Source organism: Halichoeres trimaculatus, unplaced genomic scaffold (genome assembly GCF_033239565.1).
Source record: "Halichoeres trimaculatus isolate MK-OKI-2021-1 unplaced genomic scaffold, fHalTri1.1 fHalTri1_scaffold_4, whole genome shotgun sequence".
Taxonomy (NCBI): domain Eukaryota; kingdom Metazoa; phylum Chordata; class Actinopteri; order Labriformes; family Labridae; genus Halichoeres; species Halichoeres trimaculatus.
Window position 1 is genome coordinate 21,557,989 of NW_027437182.1, and position 12,033 is coordinate 21,570,021.

The following is a 12,033-nucleotide window of genomic DNA, read 5'->3' on the forward strand; positions in this document are numbered from 1 at the left end:
TGTTTCTTAGATATTAAAATGTTTACAGGTAATAAACACTGTCCAGAGAAGACAATATATTGTTGAAAACTGCGCTAAAGTGGCCTCTTTGAAGCAAAAACCCACTCTAATGTGCCCTGGAATCAAAAAGAAAAAAACTTAAGTGCCCTCCTGGTTGGTGAAACACAGTAAACTGCCCTCTTAGTTGGAAGAAATATGATGAACTACCACCTTGGATGGCAAAAACACACACTTTATGTGCTCCTTTTTATTCTTTTTCACCCCTGCCCTTCATAAAGTTTGTGCTCACCACTGCTTTTTTAGGTCCACTCACTGGCCTTGGGATACAGTTCAAATCTTCCACTATGCATCAATATGCACTGTAGATTTCTCTGCTGACAGATCAACAATATTTGGCTGTTGTTAGAGAAATACCTACCACGCTTATGCAGATGAATGTCATCATTTTGACTGAAAAAAAAATCTTTAGATTTCTAAATGGTGTGCATATGTCCCTCATATTTCTTAAGTGGATGCTAGTTTCAGAACAGTTATCTGATTTAAAAACAGGTTGTGCTTGTGTCAGTTTATTTTAAGTTCCTTATTTTTAGTCCAAGCTGCTCTGTGTTTGTGAAAAACAGATGCACAGGTAAAATCAGCTGCACCTTCTCTCTTTCTTGTCCCCTCCTCCAGATGGCCCTCCTCCCTCTCTGACTCTGACTCCCAACAGCAGACACATCTTCAGAGGGGAGCGTTTCTCCACGCAGTGCCCCCTCCTTCAGGCCAACTCTGGCTGGATGCTGAGGCGGTTCCCTCCAGGAAGTTCAGCGAGGAGTGGAGTTGACACCGACCAGTGTTCACCACTCGGGGGAGCTGTTAGTACACGCAGCCCTGGCATGTGTGTGTTCACTGCTTCGAATGAGAACGGTGGACTGTACTGGTGTGAGGGAGCAGAGGGTCGCAGCACCGCTGTCAGTGTCACAGTGAGCTGTGAGTCTGTTAAAACAGAAGATGCAATCCAAAAGCAAATTTATGGGCTTCTGTTTTAGATTTTACCAACTAGATGTTGAATAAATCAATGATGAATTGCCTTTGACAAACCAGTCAAGTTAAACTTTACCCACACTTGCGTCTTTCTCCCACAGATGGCTCCATCATCCTCAGGACTCCAGCTTCCCCCGTGCTCAGTGGTGACACCATAGACCTGTATTGTCAGTTCTTAACAGGAAACAATAGAAAAACCATCTTCTTTAAAAATGGAGCAGAAATCATAAACTTCACGTCCTCCAGCTCAGACAGAGGGATAAAGATGAGGATTGAGAACGTGACACAGGAGGATGAAGTTTTCTACAGGTGTGCGTCTGTAGACAGACGGATGGAGAGTCCAGAGATCTGGTTATCAGTGAGACCATATCAAGGTCAGCTGTAAAGATTTGTGGCCTTAAAAGAAAAATGAATATTTCTGTTTCCTGTTGTATTAAAGTGAAGCTGGTAACCATGCTGCTGTTTATTTAGGGAACATCACAAAGGCAGGTGGGACAGCGGCCTCCAGTGGTAAGATGTTTTTATTGTTAATACTTGCATGCTCTTCAACCCCTCCTGTAACAGTCAGTGTGTACCTTCCAACAAAACGCAACATATACAGGTTTTTTTGGGGGCAACTTAAGACTAAAAAGATTTAGAATATTGGATTATTTTTAAAGATGTTTGGAGGGATAGCAAAATAAAACCAGAGCAAACTAACAGGTACAGGAGGAACGTAAAAGTTAACCACATCTTTTCACACTCCATATAATATTTCCCCTTGAACATTGAGTGCACGTTTTTCCAGACCTTACACTTACCAGGCACTTTATCAGGTACATCTTGCTAGTTTATTCATTTCTAAATAATACTGGGTTGGACCCCCTTTTGCCTTCAGAGCTGACTTAGTCATAGATTCATCAAGCTGCTGGAAACATTCCTCAGAGATTTAGCTCCATATTGACATGATAATATCACACAAATGCTGCACATTCTTCAGCTGAACGTGTATGATGAGAATCTCCCACTCCACCAAGAAGCTCTACTGGATTGAGATCTGGTGACTGTGGAGGCCATTTGAGTACACTGAACTCACTGACATGTTCAAGAAACCAGTTTGAGATGATTTAAGCTCTGTGACATGGAGCGTTATCCTGCTGGAAGTAGCCATCAGAAGATGGGTACACTGTGGTCATAAAAGGATGGACATGGTCGTAAACAATACTCAGGTAGACTGTGGCGGTTAAATGATGCTCAATTGGTACTAAGGGGCCCAAAGTGTGCCAAGAAAATCTCCCCCACACTATTACACTAGCAGCAGCAGCTTAAGCCATTAAACGGTACCCCCCAGCCAATCAGGGGGAAGTGGGTTTGTGGTTCAGGGAGCCTTATAGAGACAGCAGCTAAAACTGAACGTTTCAGACAAAGGCTGAGATAAGGGATTTCTAAAACACAGGTGTGACAAGTATAGAAAATGTAGTCATGTAGAGCTGCTACTGGGGTAGTAGCCTGAAAAAACCTGATTCCTCCCTAAAGTAGAAGTTAATCAATTAGCTTTTAAAGATTGTTGTTCAAGGAGCTACATCTGGTCCAAAAACTTGAAATTACCAAGCTATATCTAATTTATAGTCCACATCCTTGGAATCATCTACTTCAGTTGCAGTGAATCTCAACTTTTTTTCCCCTTTAAAAAAAAAAAAAAACATATATAACATTTTGTTTCTTCACTTGACAATAAAGCCACTAAAAGCCTCAACAGCTTGTTTTCAGTTTGAGGACTTATCAGTAGACAGGTGTCAGTTCTGAATGTCTCTCATCTATTTTTAAATGTTATTTATTTATTTTGAGCTAAATCTGAGTGCTTTGTAACACAACAAGTTTGGGCTCAAAAATTAATGCTAGTTAATTTTGACAGTGGATGTGAAACTAAGCTTAAAGCTAATGTATATTCTAACACATTGTGTATTTTTCCTCCTCATCAGGTTCTTGGATATGGATCACTGTTTCATGTGGACTTTTACTTCTGTTGCTAGTTCCACTTTCTGTATGGCTGGTTCGTCACTACAGGTCGGTCACAGGATGGATCACATCATCCTCATCAAATTAGTTCTCACTTGTATTTTCTTTTTCATGCCATGTCAAACAGATAACCGAGAAAGTTTCTCTTTCATCGTGTGTGAAGGTATCAGGCTTTTTGCACTCGCAGCTGCTGGCCAGCCTCTAAAGATCAATCTCCAGCTGTGGGGCTTCCTGTGACCAAACAGGATGTGACAGAGGTACAGTGGGACCTGTCCTGGATGGAAATGTCCAACCTGCTGGACAAAAACTCATACCCTGGGACCTAAAGCATCACTTTGACCTCTATCAGAGCTGCCTCTGTATTAAAAATGTTGGCTACAAAATTTTGAGTGTATTTGTGTCAGGTTAGTAAATCATGGAGCCATATACAGTCATATGAAGCAACAAATTCGTAAGCTAACGTGACAACAAGCTAACTGTCAGTTTGTATTGTTTCTGTTTAAAAGGGTCATGCATCTTATCTGGCTTCAAGCTATCTGGATTATATTACAGTCAAGACCCCTTTTGTTAAAATAATTAACTGTTAGCATAAAATAAGTTATATTTGAAGATATGACTGCTTCCTGATACATAGATATGTGGAAGGGCAGGAAGCCTAAGGTGGGGAGAGCAGGTCTCCTCTCTTTCATGTCAAGACTCCCAAGGTACAAACCAGAGCGAACATCAGTGAAAATACATAGTGCCTGGCCTTCTGAACTACTGGGCTAAACTTTCGTAAAAAATACAGAACCGTTCAACAACAAGGAAAAACAACAAGAAAAGTCAGTTGTTAAATAACATTAAATCAATGGTTTGAGAAGAAGGAAAACTAAGGATGTTAGTGAGACACTTTGGAGCAAAGCAACTAAAAAAGAAGTAAAAACACAACATCAAACTAGAGATCTAACAAGACAGGTGACAAAATGCAAAACTCATGGGGGACAAAACAAGGGGGAATCAAACAGCAACAGGTCTGTACCTACAAAAAGATACACTACCATTAAAATTGACCTAAAACCATGACGTATGTTACTATATATCACTCACAATCTTGGAGCTGGAGCTAAGTTCCAGACTCTTTAGGGGTCCCCAACAGGGCAGAGCTTCACACAGGGAGTAGACTTAGGCAGCAGACTTGGCCTGCAAATGGCTCCGGCTGCTTTTTATACGGTGGCCTGGTCAGAAGACGGAGGGGTCAAAGAGGCTAAATTCAAGAGCAGCATTAAGCTACAGGTGCTGCCGGCCACACTATGCTGATGATGTTGCTCTAGTGTTCAGTGTGCAGATAGCTGAAAACATCCCGAAATTTCTCACCTGTTGACATATTGTTGAGCAGTTTATTAAAAGTTTAAAAAAGTAATGGCTAAAACCGTTGGTAATTATCACTGCACCGCTGAGCCCATTTTATTTAATGAAACAATCACAGTAAACATAGAAAATGATAATTACAGTAATTACATAAGGTTACTCAAGGTCATCTTGTATTGTCTGGATTGTTGTCTGTTTGACTGGTTGTTGTCCATACAGATGTGTTCAAGCACTGAGAGTCACTGTTGGTGCTGAGGTATAAATCCATACAACAGTCTCAAAGTATTCCTTCTTCTGCAAAAACACCACAATTGTTCTCTGGAATACCCCTGACTCAAAGCAGAAACTCAGAGGAACACGTGAGCTTGAACTCACGTTGTCCTGAAAAACCTGTTTGCCAACTTTTTTGCAAACTGCCTCAGTGAATTTCCTTGTTTGTTACCAGTGTGTGCAATGAACGCTGTACTGACGATATGCCAGAAGATATTTGAATACATGTTTTCTTACAACTTTTTTACCTGACAGTGGACTCAACCAACTGACCTCTGCAGATTTTTCTTCAGGTTTCACGTCGTAAATTCTTGCTGAGACAAGAGAGGGCCTGAAACATGGCAAAACACCTTGGTGAGTAAAGACAGTAATGTTGGACACGAGTGCAATCACAAAGATCTGATAAGAGAAGAGATGATTGAAAACCTAACAGCAACATGACTTAAGGAATAGCAGTGTGAGGCAGTAAACTGTAACATGTTAAAGAGTAGATTTGGTGAGAGTGATTTTTTCTTTCTTTTTATTTTTTACGCAACAAAAACAAAACACACAAAAGCTTAAGACCATTTGAAAAAGTGAGCAATTTTACATTTGACATCGTTGGGTCTTCAGTAAGTTCTAAGTCCTTCGAAATGCAAAAATAAAAACAAAATAAATTTAAGTGAGCAATCTTTTGGAAACAACAATGAAACTAAAACAGACTGTGTATCAGCAGATCAAAAGTTTAAGACCACAGCCTTTAAAAGACGAAATCTGTGCAAAATATGGTTTCAATGTCATTTTCTATCAGGTATTCACACTGTCATGACCTTCTGATGGCAGAGGCTAAAAAATCCTTCTCTCTTCGAATGTAGTCAGATTGTTAAGCTGCATAAGCAAGGCCGTTCGCAACGTGCCTTCGCTGTTCAGGTTGGACGCAGTAAGACAGTCAATTTACATTTCTTCAAAGATCCTGAGGGTTATAACACAAATAAAGTCAAGTAGACTCAAAAAAGTTTCACCACAGCTGAGCCAAAGGATCCAACTGGCTGTCCGAGACACGAGATGATCCTCAACCCAAATTAAGACAGTTACTGGAGCTGACAGCAGCCCAATAACCATCAGATGACATCTGAGGGAAAATCTCTAAGAACAAAAAACATCTTCAAAGGCCCTGTCTCCTTCAACACCACAAAATTCCCTGTTTGAACTTTCAAGAGTGCACCGAACATGGGACACTGAAATTTTTGCTCTGTGGTGAGAAAAGTTTAACCTTGACGACCCTGATGGCTTTCAGCGTTAATGGCATGAGAAGGAGATCCCACTGGAGGTGGTTTCTACATGGCACAGTGTAGGAGGCGCCATCACCACCTGTGTTTTTTCCCCTTTAGTGGAACAATGGAGCTTCAGGTTGGTCTTAGGTTCGTCAAACAGTGGCTGGCTGTGGAGATGTTGCAGGGAGCCTCCTTCATGACTGAGGGCCCTGGTCTGTGTGGTAGTAACTGGGTTTTTCAACAGGACAACGCTGCAGTTCACACCCAATGCAAGATACAGTTTTAGTTTACTTATCGTTTTTGTTTTCTTTTCTAGCTTTTATTAGTGTGACTTAACTGCAATGTATTTTAAATTTTAGTTTTAGTTTTTAGTTTCATCTTAGTGAAATATTATAACCTTGCTTCAGACAGTGGATGTCGACTGTAAAGCCGTCTTCACTACTTGGAGCAACAGTTCCCGTAGGGTCCTGGGAACACTGACATCACGCACGCTGAAACAATTCTTTTAAGGGATCAACAAGAACAGTGGAGCACCTCATTGCTGAGCTCTTTTTTCAAACTTTTATTTCTATTTTAGGGTTTTATTTGTTTGTTTTTTAGATGTGGTCTTAAACTTTTAAATGGCTACCGAACAGTCTTTTTTCAGTTTCATTGCTGTTTACAATCAATTGCTGACTCAATTTTCTTTGTTTCACTTCCATTTTTTCTTTTTGCATTTTGAAGTTCTGCTGAGAACCCTTTAAAAATCCAAGAGTTCAGGGTATTCATTTGTGCAATTTTTCAATTCATCTCAAGATTTTGATCAGGTGTGTATCCTCTAGAATACTGAGTTACTAAAAAAAACCTTCACCCACCATTCTGTGTGTGTGCTGATGAAAAAGTAAGCTCAGATCAAAACTCTTATTTGGAGCCAGACTGTGAACATGACTGTTTTGCTGTTATAACCTGCGTTTTTGAATAAGTGTCAGTTTGGTTTCTGGTGCTTCTGCACCCAGCCCCAAGTGGACACTCAAGGAACTGCTCCTTTTAACTCTTGCATCAGCTTTCTTGGTGCTGCTACCCTCAATATTTTGTTCTTCTTCTCAATTCATATAAAATAAACTCAATTTTGAATATCTGACAGTCCACCATCAACATTTCCATCTTTTTTAGGTTTCTCAGCAAAAAACAAGACATCAGATGACCTCTATTTAACATTTCATGTGTTCTGTTTTTGCTGCTGGCACCATTAATAGCTTTGTCTTGAGTGTAAGAGTGTTCTCTTACTTGACTTGAAGTAGGCATCATTCTCCCATAACACCACTCTTATCTGTGGATAATGTCCATTGCTTGTTCCACTAAATCGGCAGGGGCGGTACTGCAGCTTTACTTTGGCCGCACAGCTGTGAAATTGTCAAACAAATTATTATTATTTTTTTTTTGTCAATTTAAAAGGAACAAATATTGTCCTAGAATACAAGCCCTTACTCAGATTATTTAACCCTCATATTAAACATTTTCATGCAGTCACTTCTTTCACCATTTTAAGCTGCCAAACTGAAACTTTATAGTTTTTATATATTTTGTCTGAAGATTGGTGTAATGAATTCCTACAGTTTAACTTATGTTGGCATTAAGTCAGTTTTCTTTTAGGTGGTGTTATTATCATTGTGACTGTATGCCTCTTTTTATTTTTTCTTAATACATTTTTGCAGCATTTTTGCAGATTTTTTGTTCAGAGGTCTAAGAGGAAAGACCAAGGCTGCAGTCATGTGAAATTAAACTCATCATGTAAGAATGCATCCAACAGGAAAAACTAGTCCAAAACTAGACCAAACTGTTACTGGGAAAGAGTTATTTAATCTGAGCAGGAAGGTAAACAATCATTGAGAGTAAACTCCACCTCATAACTTCTCAGAACTCCTAATGCTAGGGAAAGAAAAAATTAGAGAGAATATGTCTTGATCCTTTATAACCCTTTGTCATCATGTCTGTGCATCAAATAACTTCCAAAGTAAACTACACCGCAACATTAAGTAGTTTTAAGTAAAATGTAAACTTAAATGCTGGAAACCATGGTGAGAGGGTACACTGCAAAATCTAAGCAAGTGTTTATTTCTTATTTCTTGCTAAACCTTCTTACTAGACTTGAATTGAGACATTTTCCCGCCTGACTGTAAGTCTTTGTCTTTTTATTTTCTTATAATTGAAATTATTAAAATCAAAAATCTCTTTAGAATAGTGCCCAGGCCAAGATAGCAGCACATCATAGAATATAGACACAGAAAAACACAAAACAATGACAAAAGCATATCACGATATCCAGTGTGACATCAGAAAAATCAGCCAACAAAGAATTTACAGCCTGATGCAACATCCTCCAACATTTCTAGTCTACTTTTAAAAAGATATAAATAGACCTGCTCCACCAGGTTCCACGGTGAAGGAGCCGCCTATCTAAAACTCCTTTTTCTTGTTTCAAGACGTACTTTAGGAGCAGACAGCAAGCATAGCTCTTGTGAATGAGAGACAGAGTGAAGACTGTTAGTCCCAACATTTATCAACTGCATATAATCACATAAAAAAGCGAGAAGAAAATTTAGAATAGCTTTGTAAATGAGGACGATGATTTTTCTAGCCAACTCTAGAATACAAGTCACAATGATGAGTTAGAGTCTTAAGACTCGTCTCAAAAAAACCTCAATGTTCCATGATGTACACCGCCAGAGAGAAGGCATTGTAGGATGCATGCATGTTTAAACATAACCACAGTCAATCGGGGGCAAGAAAGCTGCAGCAAAGAGTCCCTTTTTTTGCAGGAAATGAAAAATGGGACCTATTTATGAAGTAAAAACCCAAAGTTTTTACCTTTTGGCACCACTGAAAGTCAACTACATGAAGACCTGAGGGCTCTCCCAGGCCCATGAAGTGATTTAAGTACCAACTACTTTAAAATGATTTTTTTATAGATACCAAACCAAGGGGACATTGGAGGCATCAGAGATGTTGGTAATTAACATGATTATATTTGTTTGATGGGGGGAAAAAAAGCATCAGTTTCATCTGGCAAGTTAAATTCAAGAACTATAAAAGGATTTTCAGCCGTTGGTTTTATTTAGGTTTGTAGCTGAGATGGTACCAAACCTATACTGTTTTGGAGTCAGTATAGGTTTGCGTCTTTCATTGCTGACAACAGATCTACATGGAGTTTTGTTTAGATCAGTCCCACACATAGGTAGTGGTACTTCTAAGAAACAATTTCTCTGTTTTAGTATGATAGCACTACAAAGAGCAGCATTTTTCTATGGAGTAGTGAGAGTGCCAAATAACAAAAATAAATCTATAAAAGAAGAAAATGAACAAATAAATGAATAAATTATTTAAGAATCTATGAAAAAAAAAAAAAAAATATATATATATATATATATATATATATATATATATATATATATATAAGAATCTATGAAAAAATAAATAAAAAATGAATTAATCAATAAATTATATAAGAATCCAGAAAAGGTAAATAAAAACAGAAATATAAAGAAAAATAAAAAAATAAAAAATAGAAAAGTGCTTAATAAATAAATAAGTAAATGAATAAAAGAAGAAAGAAAGAAAGAATGAAAGAAAGCAGCTTTGTGAAGTGATATTAATCAAAGAATAAAGCCTTAAAATAAAAGTCAAATCAAAGTATAAATATCAAGACAAATACATAAAAGTATTTAAATCACATTATAATGTCACTTTAAAAGCGAAGGAAATATGCGCAAAAAAATATGTGCAGTAGGAATGTCGTTGTACGCATGTGCAGAAGGAAACCTATCGAGGAAGAAGGATGGCGGCTGAAAACTTGACAGGAGAACTTTTAAGATTGGCAGAAATTACAGAACACAACGATTAGGACAGAGAGTATGTATTGGGAACGGTAGAGGACGTAATGGAAAGTGTTGGTGTGATGTGTGCGCTGACCAACACGGACATCAACGAGCTTGTGTGGACAAATCTTGAGAATGTAACTAAAACATGACTTATGTAGCTTCGATTCTTCCGCCCGGCTAGATCAGGCCTTGTGTTAAAATGTTGTCTGGGGTATCGAAGAAGAAGGACAAACATGTTGGGATATGCTTTGTTTACATTCTCAAGATTTCGCCACACGAGCTCATGGAAGTCTGTGTGGGTCAAAGCACACATACCAGCTCTTACCTAATGTCCTCCTCGTCCCCAAAACATATTCTCCATCATAATTATGTTGTTCTGTAACTTCGAAGTGTTCTTCTGTCAAGTTTTCTGCCGTCATGTTTCTTCTCCATTGAGATTCCTCCCATGCTTGTGACGCAGCCACATTCCTACTGTGCATATTTCCTTTGCTTTTAAAGTGACATTATAATGTGATTTAAATACTTTTATTTACTCATGTTTATATTTATACTTTTATTAGCCTTTTCTTTTAAGGGTTAATTTTTTGATTGATATCACTTTATACAGTTACTTTCTTTCTTTCTTTCTTTACTTTTTTACTAAGCACTTTTCTATTTTTGATTTGTCTTTATATTAATACTTTTATTTGCCTTTTTTATGGATTCTTATATAATTTATTTATCAATTCATTTTTTAATTCTTTCATAGATTCTTATTTAATTTATTTATTGATCCATTTTTTTAAATTTTCTTTTATAGATTTTTATATACTTTATTAATTCATTTTTTATTCTTTAATAGAGTCTTATATAGTTTATTTATTAATTCATTTTTCCTTCTTTTTTTATTCCTTTATAGATTCTTTTGTATATATTTTTTAATTTATGTATTCATTTATAGATTCTTATATAATTTATTTATTCATTCATTTGTTTTCTTCTTTTACAGATTTATTTTTGTAAATTGGCACTCTCACTACTCCATATTTTTCAACCCGTGGAAGTCATTGGCCAACCAAAAAACATTATAAGCTACGGGACATTCAGATTTGTATTTCACTGCAGTACTTTGGCTCCTGACTCATCATGTTTTCCCGTTTCAGTCTCATTTTTACAAATAACTCACATCCTCTATGTAACATTGGCAGGTAATGACTCAGTCTCAGCTGATACCAGCTGCTTTTGATCTCACTAAAGAGAAACGCTTCTTCTGTCAAGGTCATTCCAAAAATATTTCTCCAGTTTTGGTCCACCTCACATGACTATGATTCACTGAACTCTTAAATGAAAGAGATGAATAGAGACAAGAATAGCTCTGCTGGGAAGTCCCCCAGGAACAACACCAGCAGGTGACCCTTCTTCCTCTGTCAGTCATGTGGAGCAGCAGTGACACCTGGTGTGATAACCCTGTCACTCTCGCTTTTGATTTCACATCTCAACTGACTGTGTTCTCCTCCTCAGAACACTCACGTTTAGAAAACAATCCTCCACCTCAAAAATGATGATGAAATACATGAAGCAGAAAAAAACGTCTTCACAAACTTATCAAAAACACAATCCTGAAACTCATCAGCTTACATCTGATTATAATAGATCCTTCTGGGAGCTGTGGTCAAAGTACCAATAGTTTTTGTCTGGGCAGAGATAAGCAATAACTGCATAAATATCGTCATTTCTCAGTTTATAACGTGTCTAAGTTTCACTGTAAAGCGTAAATTTACGGTTTTTAGTGAAACTTAAACTCTAATTCAACAGAAGCTTCACTCCAGCCTCCTTCAGGCTACCCCTGAAGCTGAAAAGGACACTGGTTTTCTTCTAATCAACAGCTCTTACGTTTGCTGAAATGACATTTTGGAAAACGTCAGGCTTTGTCAGGTGTTTCCCTAAAGCAAGGGTCTGCAGGAAGTTTCGTTACTTGTTAGTAAACGCGCGTCTACGTGTTAGAGACTCGAGAGCTGTGCACCTGACTCGGCATGTTAGCACAAGCTAATCAAAGGTATTTGCCACTTACCTGGCTAGCAGAAAGTCAACTCGCGTTGCTCTTAGTCCCGTGCTGCTCTCCAAGTTCTCGAAAGCGAGTGAAAGTCGAGCCAAGCTTCACCCTCGTTTAGCAAAAAGCTTTATCTTTATGGCGATTTGTTTCACTTTGGTTGCGTCCGTCATCCTCTGTGTTATGTCCACTATCGCAGCTGCTCGGGATAGCTTCTTCACTCGCTGACCAACACGCAAAGTCACTTGAGCACTGA

The 12,033-nt window shown here is 38.1% G+C and overlaps 1 long non-coding RNA gene across 1 annotated transcript; it reads right to left on the bottom strand.

Annotated features, from left to right (window-relative positions):
- Nucleotides 1–1,120: 1,120 nt before the first annotated feature.
- On the bottom strand, nucleotides 1,121–11,990 carry LOC141789603 (uncharacterized). The gene is made up of 4 exons (XR_012598220.1): nucleotides 11,799–11,990; nucleotides 7,158–7,273; nucleotides 4,912–4,969; nucleotides 1,121–1,197 (listed from the first exon to the last, which is right to left on the bottom strand). It is a non-coding gene; the product is annotated as an uncharacterized LOC141789603 (long non-coding RNA).
- Between the last annotated feature and the right edge of the window lie 43 nt (nucleotides 11,991–12,033).